This window comes from Ambystoma mexicanum, chromosome 4p, assembly GCF_040938575.1.
Source record: "Ambystoma mexicanum isolate Mex_15411 chromosome 4p, UKY_AmexF1_1, whole genome shotgun sequence".
Classification (NCBI taxonomy): domain Eukaryota; kingdom Metazoa; phylum Chordata; class Amphibia; order Caudata; family Ambystomatidae; genus Ambystoma; species Ambystoma mexicanum.
In genome coordinates this window covers 278,857,409-278,879,138 of record NC_090927.1, presented here as the reverse complement: position 1 = coordinate 278,879,138, position 21,730 = coordinate 278,857,409, and the positions used below count along the sequence as shown (strand labels likewise).

Sequence of the window (21,730 nt, the reverse complement as noted above, 5' to 3'; positions counted from 1 at the left end):
TTCAATCTACAGAGAAGTGAAGCGCGTCTTCAGTGATGAAGTGAGTGCATCTACTCTGCTGCCAGAAAGCCCTTTATGCTTCCCCTTGATATGCTTGTGTCCTCCTGCAAGCTCTCTACACTCAAGGCACAGGGGGGAATCCGGTCATCCTCACACTGCATTGCAATACTCTTTCCAAAAGTATGTGCACCTGACTCAATGACATCTGCAGTGCCAAGTATTCCTAGCTAGAAGCAAAGGATGCTAGTTGCCTTGGCAACAACAATGAACCAGATAACTCTGGTGCTGATAACGTTGATTTCTGTGAGCAAGGCAAAAGACAAGTCCCTTCCTTTTAATGTTGAGAATGATATCAACAACCAGGCTGAACCATTCCGTTTTTTTAAAAAAAGTCTCCTTTATTTTGATGGGTATGTGTAATGTTGTAAGAAGAGGCTGAAGGCACCAGGTAAGTTGCACACAGGTTTTCTGTATTACCTCCTTCAGTAGTGCACAGTTCACAGGTAGATATGCTGTCTTGTAGATATAATGTGGCTAAACCGGCACCGCCACCCAGGCTGGACTTAATACTTTTCTAGTCAGTAGGTAACTGTCACTCGCAGAATGCATACACTCAACTTGCACCAGCATTCCACACAATGTGTCATAGCAGAAACCTCACATACATGACATCACACACCTAGTGACCACACCACACCTCCTCCCTTAATATTCACAACAAAAGGGAATAAGAAGAACGCACGCTGAACACAAAGAAACATCATTTTAGTAAACGGAATGCATCTTTTACGACATATAGAAGGTATGGTATAACTATTATTTAGCCATATGCTAAATAATTGCACTGGGAATAAATGTCTTTTCTGAAAAACCCTACTAACGGAGGAAAAAATAAGTTATTATATGTCATGAATGAGGTGCTACAATTGTTGCATAAGAATACTAAGCGTAGTACCCTAGATACATGCCAGTTTGGAAATTAATGTTCCCAGCCACCCACACTTATATTTATACCTCTATACAGACTACAAAATGCAGTGTTGAAGAAGTCACATTCACCATACACATGCACCCTACAGCTAATACTCCATTTACAATACAAGTGCTCCATAATGTTACGGCTCAACATAACCAAGTCCTCTAGTGGATAACATAACAGAGTCCAGACACTAACTAAAGAACTGCACTCCTTTCAAAAGCACAATAACAAAACATACAACTTTGTAACAAATGCGCACAATAACTAATCTTAAAACTTTATAACAGATGCTCACCCATTACCCCACAAGACATCCACCACCGATACTATAGCTGTCAACACTCTAAACAAGTTATATAACTGTTTTCCACTCAAATCTAAGATGGTTTCCCAACCAATCACCCAACAGACACAACCATTGTTCCACAAACTCGTTTTCCAGCCAACAACAAACTTATAGGCAGATACAATCCCTGCCCAATATAACCAACTATGTATAACTGAATCTCCCAGGCAGCTATGGCACCAGCAAACATAGACATACACTCAGTACATCACACTGCCACTAATAACTATTAGCGCAGTTAGTTCCTACCCTCTTCCTTATCCAAACCAAACACAGAACCCGAAGGTCACCGTCCCTCTATCCCAAATGCATGGGACATGCATTGGCTAGACTACGGAATTTCTCGAAAATCAGCGAAATCAAGAGGCATGGAGAACCCACAGAAAGTGCTCTCCAACTGCCACCTATGCCAAGCGTACAGCCAGGCCGAGCCTACAACTCATTTTTGCTAATGCAAATATTATACCATAAAAGCTAACTACATAATGTGTTAGTCCATGTAACACGGTCCTGGTACCTCACCATAAGAAGCCAAACATATTAATATGCCACACAGGCACGGCTCACGGCCAAACAAGGTAATTAAAGCCACACAGGCAACTCCCAAACAACACGCAAAGTTTCAAAAGAAACACAAAAATGCTACGCAGGCACGGCTCACAGCCAAGCAAGGTAGTTATAGCCACACAGGCAACTCCTCGACAACACGCAAGGTTTCAAAAGAAACACAAAAATGCTACGCAGGCACGGCTCACAGCCAAGCAAGGTAGTTATAGCCACACAGGCAACTCCTTGACAACACGCAAGGTTTCAAAAGAAACACAAAAATGCTACGCAGGCACGGCTCACAGCCAAGCAAGGTAGTTATAGCGTCACAGGCAACTCCTCGATAACACACAAGGTTTCAAAAGAAACACAAAAATGCCATGCAGGCAGGGCAAAAAGCCCACTATCAAATCACTGAGCATACGAACATGCTGCTCCCAAACTCATCATCAATTGACTTGATAGGTATACTACGCTGACCACCCTCAATTTTAATCACGGAAATATCCCGTATTCAACAATTCACACACAAAATTGATCACTATCAATGTTAATACGATTAAATGTGTAACCACATGTGAACATTTTATATAATAACATTTCTTTTTCCATTCTCCATTCATTGTAACTCAAAAATACAGTTAAAAATCTTCAGGATGTTACTGTGCCGTACATTTAAGCATGCACTCCATATTGCCATTTTAAACGCACACTGTAAAATGAAAACGGTCACATAACTTGCAAAATGAACCTATAGTATTTTCACTAAATATTACTTTAGCTACACAAAATACATCCTTGAGGAACTCAATAAACCGTGGATCTGATGCCTGCAGAACAAAAGGATCATTATTTTCTGGAGTATCTTCTACCACACATTAAGCAACTCATAAAACTACTCTTCTAGTCAGTAGGTATTGTAATGTATTGTATTGTATTTATTCTTATAAAGTGCTTTATACCAAAGCGCTGTACACTTACAACAACAGGGTACATTTAACATAACAAAAATTGTAACAACAGAAGGAAATTACAAACATGAATCAGTCACCAAAAACAGAATGTAGAACAATTATTCGGAAGGGTAAGGGGAGAGGAGAGGGAGGGCTGGGAAGAATAGGAGGGAAGGTGGGAGGAGGTTGGAAGGAGGGGGTGGGAGAGAATAAGGGGGGGAGGAGGGGGAAAGGGCAGGAGAGGGGGTTTTGAGAGTAGGGGGGTGTCATGGCAGGGAATGGAGAAGGAGAGATTTGAGGGAGGTGCGGATAGAGGAAAGGGTAGGAGAAGAGTGGATAGAGAGAGGCAAGGAGTTCCAGTGGAGGGGGGCCAGGAGTTGGAAGGAGCGGAAACGGGAGGAAGCACAGGGGGAGGAAGGAACAGTGAGGAGGAAGTGGTCGGCGGAACGAAGGGAACGAGAGGGCGTGTAAAATGAGAGAAGGGAAGAGTGATAAGGCGGGGTAAGATCATGGAGAGATTTGAACACTAGACAGAGGAAGTGAAATTTAAGTTGAGAATGAAAGGGGAACCAGCCAATGGAGGAAAGGGTAGCAGAGATGGAGTCACGGGGGGAGAGGAGACATAGAGTACGGATGGCAGAGTGATAAATAGATTTGAGGGGGGCAATATGTGAAGTAGGAAGGCCAAAAAGAAAGGAGGAACAGAAGAAGAGGCGAGACAAGATAAGGAGGAGATGAGGAGTTAGTAGCATGAAAAGTAAGAGAGGGGTGAACTTTGCGAATATTTTAGCGGTGGTAGCGACAAGTACGAGAGATAAGAGAGATATGGTGGGAAAAAGTGAGAGAAGAGTCAAAGTGAAAGGCGAGGTTACGAGCATGGGGGAGAAAGTGAGATTAGAGGGAGGAAAATGAATGGAAGGGGGAGGAGGCGAAAGAGGGGAAGGGAGTTGGAAGGGAAGAAAACTGCTTCGGTTTTGTCAGAGTTAAGGGAAAGAAAGCGGGTAGCCATCCAGTTTTTAAAAGCAGTGAGACAGGAGGAAAGTTTGAGGTGGAGATCAGGAGAGAAGGAATAGAAGGAAAGAAAGAGTTGTGTGTCATTGGCATAGAAATGATGAGAGATGTCAAAAGAGGAGATCACAGGGGTAAGGAGGGAGGTGTAGAGTGAGAAAAGGAAAGGACCAAGCACAGAGCCTTGGGGAACTCCGTTTCAAGGGGGTGGGAAGGAAAGTAGGTAACTGTCTCCCTCAGAATGCATCCACCCCACTTGCTCCAGCATTCCACACAACGTGTCATAGCAGAACACTCACATACATGACTTCACACACCTAGTGACCACAACGGTATGTCAGGACATGAACGTCAGGACATGAACATCAAGCAGGCTGTACTTAGAGGCTCAAGCTACACCTCACTAATAATGAGCAACAGGGCCGAAACCTTTCAGGTTTGCTTGTGTGCCTTGTGATGAAGGATTGAACCGGCTTGGTTTGCACGTGGTCTTCTCCTTCCTGTGTTGGCATGAGAGGCTGTAAAACGATGGCCTGGAGGGATGGTAAGATCAATGCCAGTCGTTTTGGTTTGTGTAAAGCCTGCCATTCATCTTTGCTTTGCATTAGCCATCCATACCACATACAGCATCAATACTAGTGTTTGTTAAATGGCGCAAGTCACAGAATCCTAAAGCCAGGCTTGATTCCGTGTGTATCACAGTGCAGCTAATGTTGTAACAGTGATATTTTCTCATCTGTTCTGATGATTTTCTACCAGTTGAGGTATAATGCAATTTAATAAGTCTCCAAAGAGCTCCTGCAGAGATGGTGCAGCATAAGTCAGGCAGCAACACCCCTATTAAATGGAAGTGGGAGGATGCGAAGAAGAGTGGCATTGGGTACAAATATGTTTTAAAAAACATTCTGGAGAGACATGAAATGGTTGCCTGAATTCCAGAAAAAATCATGGTCACTAGCCCCTGTGAGCTAACAACACATGACACCCCAGCATGTCAGCAAACTAACATCAGGAAGTACTCAAATAATATAAATGTGCAACGATATCAAAACAAATGTCTAACGTTCTAACCTTCGCCATCCCCGCTGACAAAGGGAATGATGTCACCATCAGCTGCTCTGCTGCCAAGCTCGACGGAGCTCTCCCAGCTAAAATGATCCAACGATTGCCAGCAGCTCTGACACCTTCACAGACAATTACATGCTCCACGGTCCTCCGGACACCTCCATAAGTATGCTGGATGCCGTTTCCTCCAGCCCACACTCTCCAGGCTCATTGGGGGACTGCACGTCCGAGGGAGCTACATCATGAGAGAAACAGTGCTCTTTAAATGTATTTTTCCCACTGAAGTGGGAGCCAGGGCCCTATAGGACCTACTACTCCAGCTCAGCCCACGTTCAAGGCCCACAGCTCTACATCCTGCCACTGCTGTCAAAACGCTTAGAAACTGTCTGCATCAACCAACACTCTGCCCACTGGACTTCAGTCTCTTCTCCATGCAGCAATATGTTTAGAATGATAGTGGTCCTCAAGCTTCGCAGGACACAGCTTCATCCATAGGATACTCATCCAGTGGCTCATCAGTACTTCAGCTCTCTTCAGCCACACTATGTGTTTTCAAGTGGTTTTGTAGCTTTTTAAGTGTTCTACAGTGGATTCTTCAAGGCCGTGCCACTAATTTGTATTGTGCAGCCTCAGGAATGGCAGACAAGATGCAGGGATCATGCAGGAGCCAACAGGGAAGAAGGACGATAGGCTTTAGTCCATTTTCAGGGTAACAGTTTAGAGGGATAGGGAGAGCACAGGTAAAGGCATCCTTTCAGTAATATCTCCCACCCTAAGTCCTCTAACTGTCCTCTGTGGAAACGTGAAGGAACCCAGGGTTCCATCACCAGCTAACATTGCATGTCTTGCATTGCATAATGCAATGCAAGCCCCACACTACAAGTCCCTTATATTATGCTCAACCCCAATGCTCTAGAGACCTTGGAGAGAAGGCAGCATTCAAAAAGCCCAGAAACACAGGGGAGAACACAAAATGTTCTACCCATCAACCAACAAGCACATATACATAAAACAGCATTACTTATATTTACTACACCCAAATATACTTTTTGTACAAATGATTACTGTACAAAATGTACAAATATTTTTTATTTATGACACAATATATTGAAATGCACGAAGCACAAGCCATAACTGTACACCTCATATTATCACTTCAATACAACTCTTGATAGAGACTCACATACATCAGGCGCTTGCTCATTCCCAAAAAATATCTCACCAAATTGTAAGTACACTGTATTTATTTCTCTATTATTACCATTCATTATGTAAACATTTCTTATAAGCAAATATTACTATGTTTTAAATTTAACAGAAATGGCAAACACAATTGAGTGGTTGGAAGAATACTTTCCAACAGAAGCGATGAGTGAGGATAACATCTCTAATGGTAAACAATACGTCTTTTGATATAAACAAGTAATGTAATTTCTACCGACCTCAGTGAAATAATAATTTCTTCTTTTCTCATAGTACATAGTGTACACGAAGAAACAACACCCCAATTTAATTATGGAGAATCCCAAGAATCACAAAGAAAAACTCTATCCCCATCTGTACATAATGCAATCATGATCTTGTCTGAAACATTGGATGAACTTAGTAATGACTTTAAGGAATTTTTAAATTATGTTAAAAATCAAATTATTAAAAATGTTGATTATCACTGTTCTTCTTGCACCTGCCCCCTTGTCCCCAGCAATTATCCCCATCAAAGTACCAAAATATAAATGAAAGACAAATTGATGAAACTTCACTCCCTCCCTCCCCTGATCATCATTGTACAGAAATTCCAAATTCTCCCATTTATGTTTCCCACTCCAAAACCCCACCCCTTTCATAAATAAGTTCATTTTTAATACTATCAATATCTTGCATATTATTCTCTCATCATTAAAAAAAATAAAACAATTAATAGTCTGCGGACAGTACGACTGTCCGGGGTGTGCGTCCGCAACATGGGGTGTCCGCAGACAGCACGCCGTGTCTAGACATGTCAGTTTTCACATGACACACTTTTAATTAGTCCACGGACAGTGCCCCAGTTCAATGGATACTCACGTGCATGCACCCTGCATCTACAGCCTGACGGGTGTACGATAGCCAACAGCGGCGCGGATGTCCCCGGACCTCATGATGTGACCGCATCCATGCAGTTACGGCTTGCCCACAAATGGTGTATGTGCTAGGCGGACATTTTAAAACTTAATTTTCAGCCAATCTAGGGTGTTTCAAGTTGAAGGTTTACCGTTGCAGAGCTCCTAGACCCAGTCGTACTGGATCAGGCAACTTTTTACAACTTTCCAAGGCCTATTTTCTTAAATTTATGGCCTGCCCCACATCTTCCTCTGTCTACCTGCCCCTCAGTCTCTGTGGTTGGTGCCCCTTCCATCTCTTCCATTCCTTCCCTCCAACACCTTACCTTGCCTCTTCTGAAAAAAATGAAAACAGCAAAAGAATACAAAATCACAAAACACAAAAACAATTGAACTAATAGTACTAAAAGAAAATCATAGGCCCTTTTGCACTTTACATATTCCGTGGACTGGTAAGTTCAGGTGTGGGGTGGGGGAATGAAAACCATTATAATAGTTTTTCGGGTGAAAATTGTGTATATTAAAATTACTTTTTTTCTCGTTTTGACTTTTGTATATTTTTTGGCTTATTTCATTTTATGTATTGAACTAACACATATTCTAGAGAACTTAATTATTTTTGTAACTTTCACATAAAGTGATTCTCATTTTTCTCTTTTTTCCTTTTCGATTAATGCAACTTCTTAAGAATACTTGAATCCATATTTTATGTGTTTACAGAAACTGCTTCAATGCATTTTGAACGTTTTCATTATAATGTGATTGCCCACATCAGTTATGTCTTCGAAAAATATTGACAATATCAAATTGAATATTTTCATTATGAAAGATGTCATGCCAACATCCCGCAAAAAGGCACATACAACTTTGTTCACATTGCGCCTTGCTTTCTCAATTTGTGGACAAAACACATTTTAATGCATCCACATTTTTCTGTGAGCAATCCGAGAAAAAATAATGTTCAAATGTCGAAACAGTTCCATCAACTTTCCAAATGTATCCTTCATTGCAAACTGTGATGATATGTTGATAACATTACCCAAACTGTTGCCTCCTCAGTGAACTACATTGATGTCCTGATGCTTCAAGTGAACCATATTCTCACAAACCGGGAGGAATTCCACCCATTTAATTCCTCGAACTCCATATCATGAAACTTGAAATTCATTGAATCCAAGATTCTCAAGCAATCCACAATGCTTAGAATACACCTTCAGCCAATGGACCCAAGAGTCTCCCACTATCCATACACTCCGCTTCTTCGAATACATAGCCATCGCCATCTTCAGTGCACTCACCAAACAAAACTCCTGCTATCCTCTCTTCCTGTAAACCACACCCAGGAAACATGATTGGTTGAATCCCTGATGCCCGTGGACATCACAAACTGTCACACGTTTTGTCAATGTCATGTTTCCTACACTCCCTCATTGGCTGCTTTCAAACAGTCACACATCCATCCACTGATCACATCCAAAAACTCTACATGTAACCCTGTCATCTCAGTACAACACTTCAGATGTGCTCTTGAACTCCCAAGGTACATGCCTCCTGTTACAGCCACCTGCATCAGAAACTACTGTAAAACTCTCCAAGATTTCTATTTGCAGTTTCAACATCTGCATCTAACAAGACATAGTACAGGTGTGCTTATATTTTTTGAAGTATTTTTGTCAACTCTTTTACATATGCAGGAGCCACTTACCCTGTAATATGCTTCTCAATATCCATATTCTCTTTTTTAACCACTCTCGCAAATGCCATGTAATGCAGCATTCAGCACCTCTTCACCTCAAGTGGCAGTTGCTTACAATGCTGTGTGTTTAAAAATATTTATTTTTAGCAGCATTTTCACGAAATTTAAAAAATACATATGTGCCTTTATAGAAGCACTCTGTGTAACCTTTTTTTTTTATAAAAGAAAGCAACAGCAGATAGAAAAGATGTGTTGACCATTTTTAGGTGGCACTTGGTATGTGCCAGTTTAATATGTTGGCAGTACATGCACATACATTCCAAAACTTTCAAACCCAACCTTTCTTTTTTTCCAACAGACAGAACAGAACCTCTATGAAAAGCAACGCCATAGAAAACAAAGACAAAATATAGCAGATAAGAATAAAAGCAAGCCATATAGTCATCCAACTCTAAAACACTTTAAAGAAAATGTTAAAACAAAACAGCTAGAAACCTCACTCAACAAAACTAAACCGGTGATCACTAAATAAATGATGGCCTCCTCTTCCAAAAACTAAAAGTAAAAAAAGATGTACCAACAAAAGCAGACCTACTAATGAACCTGACACTATATCTACCAATGTTAACATAGCCACAGTATAGCATTCCAAAAAATATTGTTTACAAAAAAAATGTTCCACCGTAGAGTTCTTTGCAATCTTATAAAGACAGCTGAAAAGTCACAATCTACCCTTAAAACCTACCACAGAATCCTTGAGGTTCTAATTGGCAACACATTTCCGCTAATGAGAAATATGTTTATATTGATTTTAAACAGAATGAAACCACTAACTAAATTAATCAATAAACTACAAAAAGTACTTCTAACATGTGCAATGTCAATATAGATATGTTTTCAAACTTCTGTGAAGGTGAATGGATTCACATAATTAGCACAGAACCATATTTCAATAAAGAGACTTATAAACAAGAAAAAAACAACCCAATTGCCATGGACACTAATGGCTGAGGGTATGAAATGGTAGGAGACACCATTGAGACAAAAGACACACTTATATAAAAAATACCACCAACAAACTTTCAGTCAAATATTCCTTTCACCCAAACAAACTGTCCAGTGTATAAATGTGAACCATTTTCACCTTAGGCAGAGACTTAGGCATTCCCGTTTCCACACTAACTTCTCAGCTTCTATTGGTATTACTGTGTTGGTATCCCCAGAGAACATTCAGCGCCAAGATGCCTTATCAAGGTGATAGGTGCACTATACAAACATCTATACCATACCATACCATATCACACCACAGCATATTCTACCCTGCCTTACCATACCAAACCTACCACACCACACAACAACATAACCTACCATACCACACCATGCCATACCACACCAAATCATACCATACCAAGCCATGCCATTCCATAGCCCACAGTACCATACCATATTATACCATACCACACCACACACCATACCCTACCATAGCACACTACACCATACCCTACTATACCCCAATACATCACACCATACAACACACACCATACAACACATACCATATCATACCCTACTATAGCATAGTGTTGTATCATTTCATTGTATGGGACACCCTGTCTGCATATGTGTGATATGGAATGTTGGCATTAGAAATGTGTTTGAGGTTCGATGAACGGTGAATGCGGAGTGGATGAACGGGTGGTGAAGCGAGTGGAAGCAGTGCAGGGCACTGGCTCATAATTGTTATTAATAAACCTGGATTTGCTGATACCTTGTCAAGAGTCTTGCCGATACATCAATTGGCGATGAGGATCGACCCCGCGCTTAAACCCACGACAGAGAAGAGAGCTGTTGCTCCGAGCGAACATGTAACGTTCGTTTGTGCTGTTTTCTCGGGGAAGCTGTCCCAGAGGTAATAAGGTCGGGAGGTGTTTCCTTGCTTTTCAAAGTGGAAGTCTACTACTGAGGACCTTGGGAAGCATGCGTGCGCGCACAGGACAAGAACATTGTTTAGAGGAAAGCACATTGTTTATTGTCACGCACGTCACGTGACGCGATGCCATCTTGTAGCAAATGAAGAAGACAGACAGAGATGTTACGAGACACGCTTCATCTTCGTCCCAGTACCCGGAAAAAAAAAAAATTTAGAGAGTGAAATTGGAAGTAGGTCTTTGGACACTTTTCGAGAAAGAAGATAACGGTAATTGTCCAAGTGTAGAGTATGGCAATGCAGGCTATTAGCATTCAACCGCCAGGAGGTTTTCTTCCAACTCCTGGACAGCCCATAGTAGTTTGATCTGAGTGGAAAGAGTTTTGGTTAAACTATATCCAAACAGTGGAGCAAGAAGGACTGACTTCTCGCAAATAGAAGCTTTTGCTACCGTGCTTTGGGTTTGGAGAGCTAAAGGAAATATATAGAGCTTCCGGAATTATCAGTCGATGAGGCTGGTGATAGCGATGAGCACGATAGAGCCCTGAGACAATTAGATAAATATTATGCCCCAGAGACGAATGTGGCAATCAATAGGTACAATTTCTACATGAGGGTTCAAAAAGAGCAGGAGAACATAGAAGAGTATGTCTCAGCTTTGAGGTTACTGGCCGTACATGTCATTTTGGAAACGGGATCACCATTGCTGAACTTATTAGAGACCAGATAATAATCCATACAAGAGACACACTGATACAAGATAGGTTATGGATGGTGGGGATCCCATCTTTGCCAGAGACTATTGCCATTGCAAAAATGATTGAGCACAGCCAATTGTGTTCCAAGGAAATGAAGAATAAAAACCAGGAAGCTACTCAGATCATGTTACATACCAGCAACAAGAATACACAGGAAGTAGAAGACCAAAGTCTAGTTAATGCTGTATGCACCAGAGAACGAGTTGATATTCCCACAAGTAAAGGCAACAGGCCCAAAGGATCGGAAATAAAAGGCAATTTCCCTAAAGGAAAGTTTTGGGCAAAAACCGAATCCAGCGTCCAACCTCCGCAGACAAGAGATGGCGACATATGCTTCAGTTGTGGTCGGTTGGGCCACTACGCTTACTACTGGAACTGTCCTGCAATTGGTCAAAAATGTGGAAATTGCGGGATTAAAGGACATTTTGCAGTTACTTGTAGACGCAAAAATAGAATCTCAGCGATTCAAGAAGAGGATGAGAAATCTGATGATGAGAGAGTATTTGTGATTCATGAACCACCTGGAGGGGCGTTTAAATGTCCAAGTTGTGAAGTCATATTAGACAATTGGAAATTGAGAGTAAAGGTTGATAGTTGCTCTCCGTGGACTATCATTACAAGAAAGACTTGGCAGAAATTGGTTGCCGAAGGCCTCAGATGCAAATTGAAAGCATCGGACATAAAGAATCCAGGTGGATTTGAAGGATCGAAAATACGCATTGTGGGTTGGTTTTTAAGCATTATTCAGTTCAAAGGTAGGCGTGCTCAAATAAAAGTTTATGTGGCTGAAAAAGGAGTGAACATAAGGTTGGAGAGATCAGGCAGGATTGAGAATAAGGCTGGATCCGTGTGAAGAAGAACAAATCCTGATTGTAAACAGTAGCAGTGAACAAACCAAGAAAATAGACTTGAGTACAGGTGATGTCTTGCAAACAAGTTTGGGATTGCTAAAGAATTTTTCTCATAGAATACGACTCAAATGGGGAGCTTTACCGGTAACACACACGAAAGCCAGCCGAATACCGTTTGCCCTTGTCGATAAAGTTGAACAAGAATTAGGAAGATTGGAATCGGAAGGGGTGATTGAAAAGATTGAATCCTCACAGTGGGTGAGTCCCATTGTTGTAGCAATAAAGAAAAATGGGAAGCCAAGAATTTGCGTGGACTTGAGAGATGTTAATAAAAACATCATCACAGATATATTTCCCTTGCCAATAATATCGGAGATGCTGAACCACATTGGAGAAGCAGATACATTTTCCACGTTAGACTTGTCAAGTGCATACCACCAGATATCACAAACAGAGGACTGCAGAGACATCACAGTGTTTATCACACCGTATGGTCTATATAGGTACAAGCGGATGCCTTTTGGACTGGCTTCCGCAGCAGCAGTGTTCCAGAGAATTATGACACATGTTTTGAGGGGTTTAGCTGGAACATTAGTATACCAGGATGACATTATTGTTTTTGGCAAAGAGTCTGAGGAACATGACAGGAGGTTGAATGAGGTGTTGACAAGGTTGGATGCCATTGGGTTGAAAATAGAGCAAAGTAAATGAAAGTTCAAAGTAAAATAGGTTGAGTATTTAGGTCACATGGTGAATGGAAGAGGCTATAAGCCCAAGTTAGAAGCCATGAAAGCGATTAGAGATTCACCTAATCCCACTAATAAGGATGAGCTCAGGTCGTTTCTTGGTTTGTGCGAGTATTACAATAAGTTTGGAATTATTTTGCCAGTGTGACTGAACCTTTGAGGAAAGTAATGAAGAAGGATGCAAGGTTTGAGTGGGATGATGAGTGTAAAAAAGCAACAGAATGTATTAAAGCTGAGATTGGTGGAGCTGTAGAATTGAGAGGGTTTGTATTTGGAAGACAGACCAGAGTCACGGTGGATGCCAGTGGAAGTGGTTTAGGAGCGGTGTTGTCACAGATCACTGATGATGGTTATGAAAAAGTCATAAATCATGCTTCCAGAGGGTTTTTTCTGATACGGAAAGTAGGTATTCAGTTATTGAAAAAGAAATGTTGGCTTGTGTTTGGGCAGTTAACTATTTTCGAAAGTATCTATGGGGGAGCAAATTTATAATACAGACAGTTCACAAACAATTGATAGATGTACTTACAGTACGTGGGATGTGTAGAGCTTCTCCCAGATTGGCCAGATTGAGTCTCAAATTGCAGGATTATCACTTTATAGTAAAGTATGTCCAGTAAAAAGAAATGTAATAGCTGATTATTTGTCTCGGTTGCCTTTAATAGATGGTAGCACTTGCGCTGAGGAAGATTGTGAAATAGTGGCAACAGTGTTTGAAGTTACGTCAAGGGAAACGTGGTTAAATTAACTTGTTAAGGATGAGATTCTATAAAAAGCCATGAAATATACCAAATCAGGTTGCCTGAAAAGAGGTTGATTGATGATGAGTGTACGCAGTTCTGGGAGGTCAGAGATGAGTTTTCTATAGAAGATGAATTTTTTGTGAGAGGGGACAAGTTAATTCCTCCACAGGTTTTGCACAAGGAACTAGTTGAAAAGGCTCACCAAGGGCATCCAGGAATTACAGGGACGAAAAACAATGTAAGAGGAAAGTATTGGTCGCCTGGTATGGATTTCATGATTGAAAGATTTGTCAGAAATTGTGGGCCATGCCAAAATAGTGACAAAAGTTGCAAAAGTTTTAAATTGGAACCTATCAACATGTCGAATGGTGGAAGCACCATTCGAAAGGGTAGGTATTGACATAGTGGGTCCATGTGGAGATTTGATATATGAAAGAACATTTTTGATTGTTTTGGTGGATTATTACTCAGGGTGGTTGGATGTCAAGTTAGTGAGTAAAGTAGATTCTAACGAAGTGATAACATTTTTGCTGCAAGTTTTCAGGAGGGAGGGTTACCCTAAAATTATGATCGGTGACAATGGGGTACAGTTCAGGAGCAAAGAAATGAAGGAGTTTGCCAAACGTTTAGGGATTGATTGGAGATTCTCTGCACTGCATCACCCTCAAACCAACGGTTTGGTGGAGAGGTGCAATAGGGTCATTGTTGAGACAGTGGAACTGGTGTTGAGGAACAATATGCCTGTTGATGAGGCGCTTAGGGAGAAGTTATGGAGCAGTAGAGTCTCTGTCAGGAGGAACACAGGTAAGTCCCCATTTGAAATGATGAGAGGCAGAGTACCTAACACATTACTTAATCCTGTGTGGGTGAACTATAGAAAAAAGGGGAGTGCGTGGACAAAAAGGTATGTGTTGAACAGAGCAGGTTAAAAATTTCACCTGGTGATTTTATAAGAATCAAATTAGGATGCAATGTGAGAAAAGGTGAGTCTAAATACTCCAGTCCTGTTAAAGTGATTGAAGTGTTTGGAAGAGGTGTTAAAGTTCGTGATGGGTCAGTTTGGAATTTTGATGGGGTTAGTAAATGGAATTGGAAAGGTGAAGATAACGTGGAAGGACGGATGAAGAAGAGAGATAACAAAAGGGCTATCAAGCTATTTCAGGATGATGTGTGCTCACAATATGGTGACATGAGTGGGCAACAAGGAAGTGAAGTGGGTGAAGTGTATGTACATCGAGAAAACAATTCTATTGTTGTTGATGATGAAAGGATTGTTCGAGATTCAAGAGCTAGGAAACTACCTGTTTGTTCCAAGGATTACATCATGAACAATTAAGTATGTTGGTTCATGGATTACGTCTTGTACATATAGTTGCATTCAGTTGAACAAATTTGTTGGGAGCCATGTATATATATTTCTGAGGCTTGTGGAATCTGCTTAGATCACATGCTGGGCATAGGCCGACATCTAGTGGAAGCTGTGCAGTATTACAGTTTGTTTTTCGAAACTCGAAAATGGGCGTCGACACAGGGCGTGCCAGTAATACTATCCCTAGTGTGACGTCCAGTGTACCCATGATCCCTCACGTGTCTAGGACCCTCAGATTGTTTTTTTCTGCCATACTTGTCGGAAGCATTTCGTGGAGTTCCCTGGCTCTAGCCATCATTTTGCAAAAATATCTTAATATTTCCACATTTCTCCACCCCAACGTCGAGTCACCGAACTTCAACACTCGACGCCGGCCCGGAGAAGGAATCAACCGTCGAGAGCTGCACAACGGACTTGGGCCTAGGAAATATATAGGTACATCTTCTTATTTTCTACACTCACTAGCCCGCTGCCACAGGGTGCGTATGGAGGGTACCCCTTTCCAATTTTGCCCTGAGTGCAACCGCAAGTACCCATGGGTTGACAGACACACCACGTGTAACCTCTGCTTGCCGAGGGACCACCCCGAGGCGAACTGCAGAGCATGCAGTCGGTTAAAACCAAAGACCCTAAAGGAAATTCGACCATACATTGGTCCCAGAACGCAAGGCGACAAGAGGCCATCGCAGCGGAGGGCGCCTTCAGCGATGGCAGCGACGCCGTGCTTTCGGACGGCGAGGACAACGTGGCATTGAGAGACAGCCGAGCGCAAGTCCCTGACCTCGGAAGGTTGTCTGGCAGGGCAGCTATGGGGAAAACCCCCGGCGACCCGACCGCTACTCACAGCACTTCCACCAAACACGCGCAGTCCAACTGAGAATCGACGCGCACATCGAGTTCTCGGAAAGAGGCACACAGAGAACGGTCCACTGAAGCGGTGTCCTCTGGGCATTCTCGATCACATGCTGGGCATAGGCCGACATCTAGTGGAAGCTGTGCAGTATTACAGTTTGTTTTTTGAAACTCGAAAATGGGCGTCGACACAGGGCGTGCCAGTAATACTATCCCTAGTGTGACGTCCACTGTACCCATGATCCCTCACGTGTCTGGGACCCTCAGATTGTTTTTTTCTGCCATACTTGTCGGAAGCATTTCGTGGAGTTCCCTGGCTCTAGCCATCATTTTGCAAAAATATCTTAATATTTCCCCATTTCTCCACCCCAACGTCGAGTCACCGAACTTTAACACTCGACGCCGGCACAGGTAAAGGCATCCTTTCAGTAATATCTCCCACCCTGAGTCCTCTAACTGTCCTCTGTGGAAACCTGAAGGAACCCAGGGTTCCATCACCAGCTAACATTGCATGTCTTGCATTGCATAATGCAATGCAAGCCCCACACTACAAGTTCCTTATATTATGCTCAACCCCAATACTCTAGAGACTTTGGACAGAAGGCAGCATTCAAAAAGCCCAGAAACACAGGGGAGAACACAAAATGTTCTACCCACCAACCAACACGCACATATACATAAAACAGCATTACTTATATTTACTACACACAAATATAATTTTGTACAAATGATTACTGTACAAAATGTACAAATATTTTTTATTTATGACACAATATATTGAAATGCACGAAGCACAAGCCATAACTGTACACCTCATATTATCACTTCAATACAACTCTTGATAGAGACTCACATACATCAGGCGCTTGCTCATTCCCAAAAAAGATCGCCGCATGACACCAGGCAACCATCCACTGTTGCCAAGAGTGCCTCGCTCACTAAAGTTATGGAGGTTCAATCGTCGGAAGACGAAACCGACCTCTATCCCCAGGCCGCACTCCAGGAGTCGGCGTCAGCAGACCACGTGGCGGCTTCCCCCGAGTCCCGACCTCCACATTCTAGCAATAGGGACACTACCCCCGAACAACGACGCCAGTCGTCGAAAAGCTCAGAAGGGGCGAAAACACTGGGCAATAGGTCCAGTCAGGATAAAACAGGGAAACTCTCCCAGGAAAGAGTAATTCCCAGCTCTAAGGAATGGTCTAGTGAAGACATAGACAGAGTTATGTCTAGGTTGTCATCTCTGGCAGACTTCTATGCCAGGAATCCTGAGAACTTCCTCTCCTATACCCCTGACAGGCCTACACCCTCAGGCTCTAGGGACCGGCTACCCCCAAGTAAGAAGTCCCAGGTTGAAGCACCAACACAAAGTCGGTCTTCGGACCCTTTCTGTATACAGCCCTACTCTCAAATTAATGAGGATCCTCTTTTGATTGAGGATCCAGATTTGGGCACATTGGGAGACCAAACTGGGACGGGCTACTATGGGGATGACGAGGACCAAGTGGAGGACGAGGATGACCCAGAAACCTACAGGATGGATTCCCCAGTAGACAAAGAACCTCCGGTTACCGACTCCTCTGTCGACAACCAACCTCTCTTGAATGAGGTTTTGTCCAGAGCGGCAGAACACTTCCACATTGATACCCAAGGAGCTCAGGAAGAGAGGGATTTTGCGGAGGAATTAGTGGGAGAAAGGAGACATGTGGCCCAGGACATCCCTATCCTCAAATCTATACAAAGGAGAATAGACCCTCCCCTTGTAAATCCTAGCCTCACCAGGGCGGTAAAATCAAGGATCAAAAAACTATTCAGGGCAGCCCAGTCCGACCTGCTGTACATAAGGGGCTTCTGAGACCGGACTCCCTGGTAGTGACAAACACCCGAAAGAGGGCGGGAACGCCCCTCTCATCGTCTGAAGCTCCTCCCGACAAGGAAAGCAAAAAGATTTATGGTTTGGTTAGGAAAGTAGCCTCCACTTCCTCCTACCAGGCAAGGATTGGCAACTCCACCACCCTACTGGCGAGTTACAACTGCCACCAGTGGGAAGAAGTCGCGGCCCTCATCGACTCCGCCCCGGAACCCTTAAAAAGCCAGTTGGCATGGGTTTCGCCAGAGGGAAGAGCCGTGTCAGGTTGCATCTTAAAAACAACCTTTGATGCTGCGGATAACGCCGGCAGATTGATAGCAGAGAGCACTATTATCAAAAGACATGCTTGGTTAAGGCAATCTGAATTCAAACCCGAAACCCAAGCATCTTTAATAGAAAAACCGGTGGAGCCTGATCTACTGTTTGGCAAGGCGGTAGAGGATGCGCTAAAAAATGCCAAGGATGAGTACGAGACTCTTAAATCCCTGGGCCAATTAACCAACAAACCCCCGAATCAAAGGGGGAATGGCAATTTTCGTCGCCCACGTGGACAAAATTCCCAAAGAGGCTCCAACTGTTCCCAGGGGCAGTGTACACCATGGAACAACAGCAACCAGTAGTCTACCTAGGGTTATGGCAGGGATAACAAAAGAGATCATGGTAAGGGTAGAGGCAGCCCCAATAGAGGCGGCGGCACGCCTCCCCCAAAACAGTGACGTTCCGTTCAGGGTCCCTTCTCTTGCATCCCCAGTAGGGGGACGCATTTCCAACTTCACCCAAGCTTGGGAAGGGATCAGATCGGACAGATGGGTGCTGTCCACAGTGTCCGCAGGATACTGCATAGAACTGTTAGAGAGTCCCCAAAACCACCCTCCACGACAAAAAGTACACTCATTAGACGACCAGAAGATCCTCCTCGAAGAGATCACCAATCTTCTAGCAAAGGACGCGATAGAACTCATCCCGGGACACCAGATAAACAAGGGAATTTATTCAACTTGTGCAAAAAAAGATTTGACAATGCGCCCAGTATTGGATTAAGTATGTCAAGCCCCAAAATATTTCGCACGACTACTCTCCAAGAGGTAATTGTAGTATTGTACCTATCTATTTGCACTGGGTGCACACAGTGCTGCTAGTAGAATACAGCTATGTCATATCTAATGTGATGGGACCTGAGGGTTCCAAGAGCTACAGTTGGGAACAAAGGATGGGAGAACCTTACTGAAAGGATGTCATCTATTTAGCTCCCTCCCTTTCTATATCACTAACTCTGTAACTCTGTAACTAAGTAATAAACATACTTCTTTTATATATCCCCCTCCTAAAAAAGGGGGATTACATGGCAACATTGGACATGAAAGATGCCTATTTTCATATTTCCATGTTCCCAGCGCACAGAAAGTACTTGCGCTTCAAGCTGGACAGTCAGCACTACAAGTTCAAGGTACTGCCCATCGGGATAGCCTCGGCTTCAAGGGTATTCACCAAGGTACTGGCGGTGGCAGCGGCACACCTACTCAGGGATGCAATCCCAGTGTACCCTTACCTGGACGACTGGCTCATCACGGGGGAGACCCCAGTGATTTGCAGAACAAACATTCAAAGAACGATCAACCTCCTCTTCGAAGTCTGGTGCCAAACACCTCCAAACAGTTCCTAGAGCTGTCCTAAACACACAAGAGGGGTTGGCCTTTCCATCATAGGAAAAAATTCGGAATATACTGCTGCAAATTCCGCAATATCTAACCGGTCGCCAGATAACGGTTCGCAAAGCTAGAGGAAGAGCACTGGTACCGAGGACCCATATTCAGATGATACTCAACTTCATGGGGACAATTCGGAATACTTCTCTTATCTAATCATATTTCAAAACACCTACCCTCCAGTGCTGGGAACCACACATGAGCCCTCGAATAAAATCGAAAACCTGGGACTTCCTCGCCAACGTCATTTCCCAAATAAGCATAGTGATAAAAAATGCCCACTTTAAACTCCACATATTAAAGAAATCCACCCACTATTCGATATCAATCACAAAATTAAAGTTGGACTATGGCAATGACCTGTACCTAGGGTTATTAAGGAGATCTAAAGCAAAACAAAAGAGGGGTCTGGAGGATTTAGAACTAACCTTAACCTGGGTGACCCTCCAGTATAACTCTAAACATTCAAGTCATCACCCCTTTTGTTGTGGCAAACTGCTATCATTACAATACCCTGGGCTATAGAATAAACATACACTGGATATTAAAGAACATACATACCCAAATAAATTCAAAACACAGTTGAAGAGAAGAATCCACCTTTGCAACCTATAGACATGAACTCTACTTACTTATATCCCTACCCCACACTATGGGTCACAAGCTTTCACACCAAGCTTTTACTTATTCCACACTTTATTCTTGCAAGAATTCAAGCACTTTAGGATGGAAGAAAATGTATACTCTGCTCAATTTGCAACTATTTTATTAATTCGCTCCTACCCATCCCAGAGCTGACCGCTGTGCCCATCCTCCATAGTGTTGCTCAAACTTCCACCCATGTTCTTACCCGCTGTTTCACCTGAAGTGATTCATTTTGCAAATGGATTTGGCCCTATATATAAGCTACTGACAAAAATGTAAAACATTGTTTTAAAAATCTGTACAGTCTGCGCAGAAACACTGAAGAGAACATGGAGCAGAAACATGCTATTTTCATAACATGGATCCACAAGAGATCAAAATGGATGAACTGAATGTGCAACCCTTTCACTTGTTTTCACTCCCTGAGATGTGAGGGAGATATGGAGCTACTTGTGGGTCACAGGAGAGGGCAGAATAATAAGCGATCTGAGTAATGAAGCGTCATACTCTCACTGTGAGGACATGACCTCTGCTCTTCAGGAGTGAGTTGTAATGACACCACTTTATCAGTCCAAACCAAAAGTGATCCCAATCATACAGATAAAACAGACAGAGTTAAGAGATGTACCTCCTTCGCCTTTTGTTGTAACCTGGGCTGAGGGAAGGCTATACTCTCAAGAGGGGTGTGAATAGGATTCAGTAGCAACCCAAACAGCAGAGTATCACATTGCAAAAAAAAATTAAAAAAACACTGTACAAATTTCACCCAGTAGAAAAACCAGAGAAGATTCAGAGAAAGAGAGATACAGCACTCTGGATAAGAATACAGGTGTAAACGACAACTCAAAAACCACAATGTTCTTTGAAAAGGTTATGTCTTTGATGAAACAAAAGCGCAAGTGACCTAGCCACTCTCTAGGGCACAGAATGGACCAAGGGAGCAATAATGGGTCAATCGTACCACCTTGGCAGTTCGACAGCATCAAACCAAGCTTTGAGCTCTTACGCAAGTCGATCAAACCCAGATTAGTTGAGACGAGTCATGTTGGCACAAGCAGCGAGCTGGCGTCCAGCTGGTTCGAATGAGGTGGCTCAAAAGGTTTGAAGGCGGCATTCAAGAATTGCCAGTTGGGACACTTACCAGGATCTGTTCAGAGTTTAACCGGTTTGAGATGCGTGGTAATGGCCAGTTAGGGTTGATGTGTGACATTCCAGCGGTTCGAGTTGAAGCTCAGTGATAGTTTGAAATGGTGATCCTACTGCTCCGGTGTACGGTTCCATTAATTGGTGGCTCAAGGTAGAGCCATTTGGTAACATGTGGTGCTCCAGCGGTTTGAGGGGAGTCCAGTGATGAGCAGTTAATTTGAGCCATGCATGTGACAGGCACTGCAAAGAGATAGTGCAGCGTTGTGCTGATTCGAAGTTGCAAGCACATTGGTTTGCAGTTTCCGGTGAGTGCCACAAGCAGCACCGGCAGGCGCTCTGATTCAATGGCTGCAAACATTGTTAGAATGAGGTTTGACCAATTTGATGTGGCAGAAGACGGGGCCTTAGCTAATCTTGTCCTCCAAATG

General features: G+C 42.9%; 1 protein-coding gene across 5 annotated transcripts in view; it reads left to right on the top strand.

The window, feature by feature from the left end:
* Positions 1-21,730, top strand: part of LOC138453201 (adhesion G protein-coupled receptor F5-like) — a 584,850-nt gene that overhangs the window by 398,025 nt on the left and 165,095 nt on the right. The gene's annotated exons all lie outside the window — the stretch shown is intronic.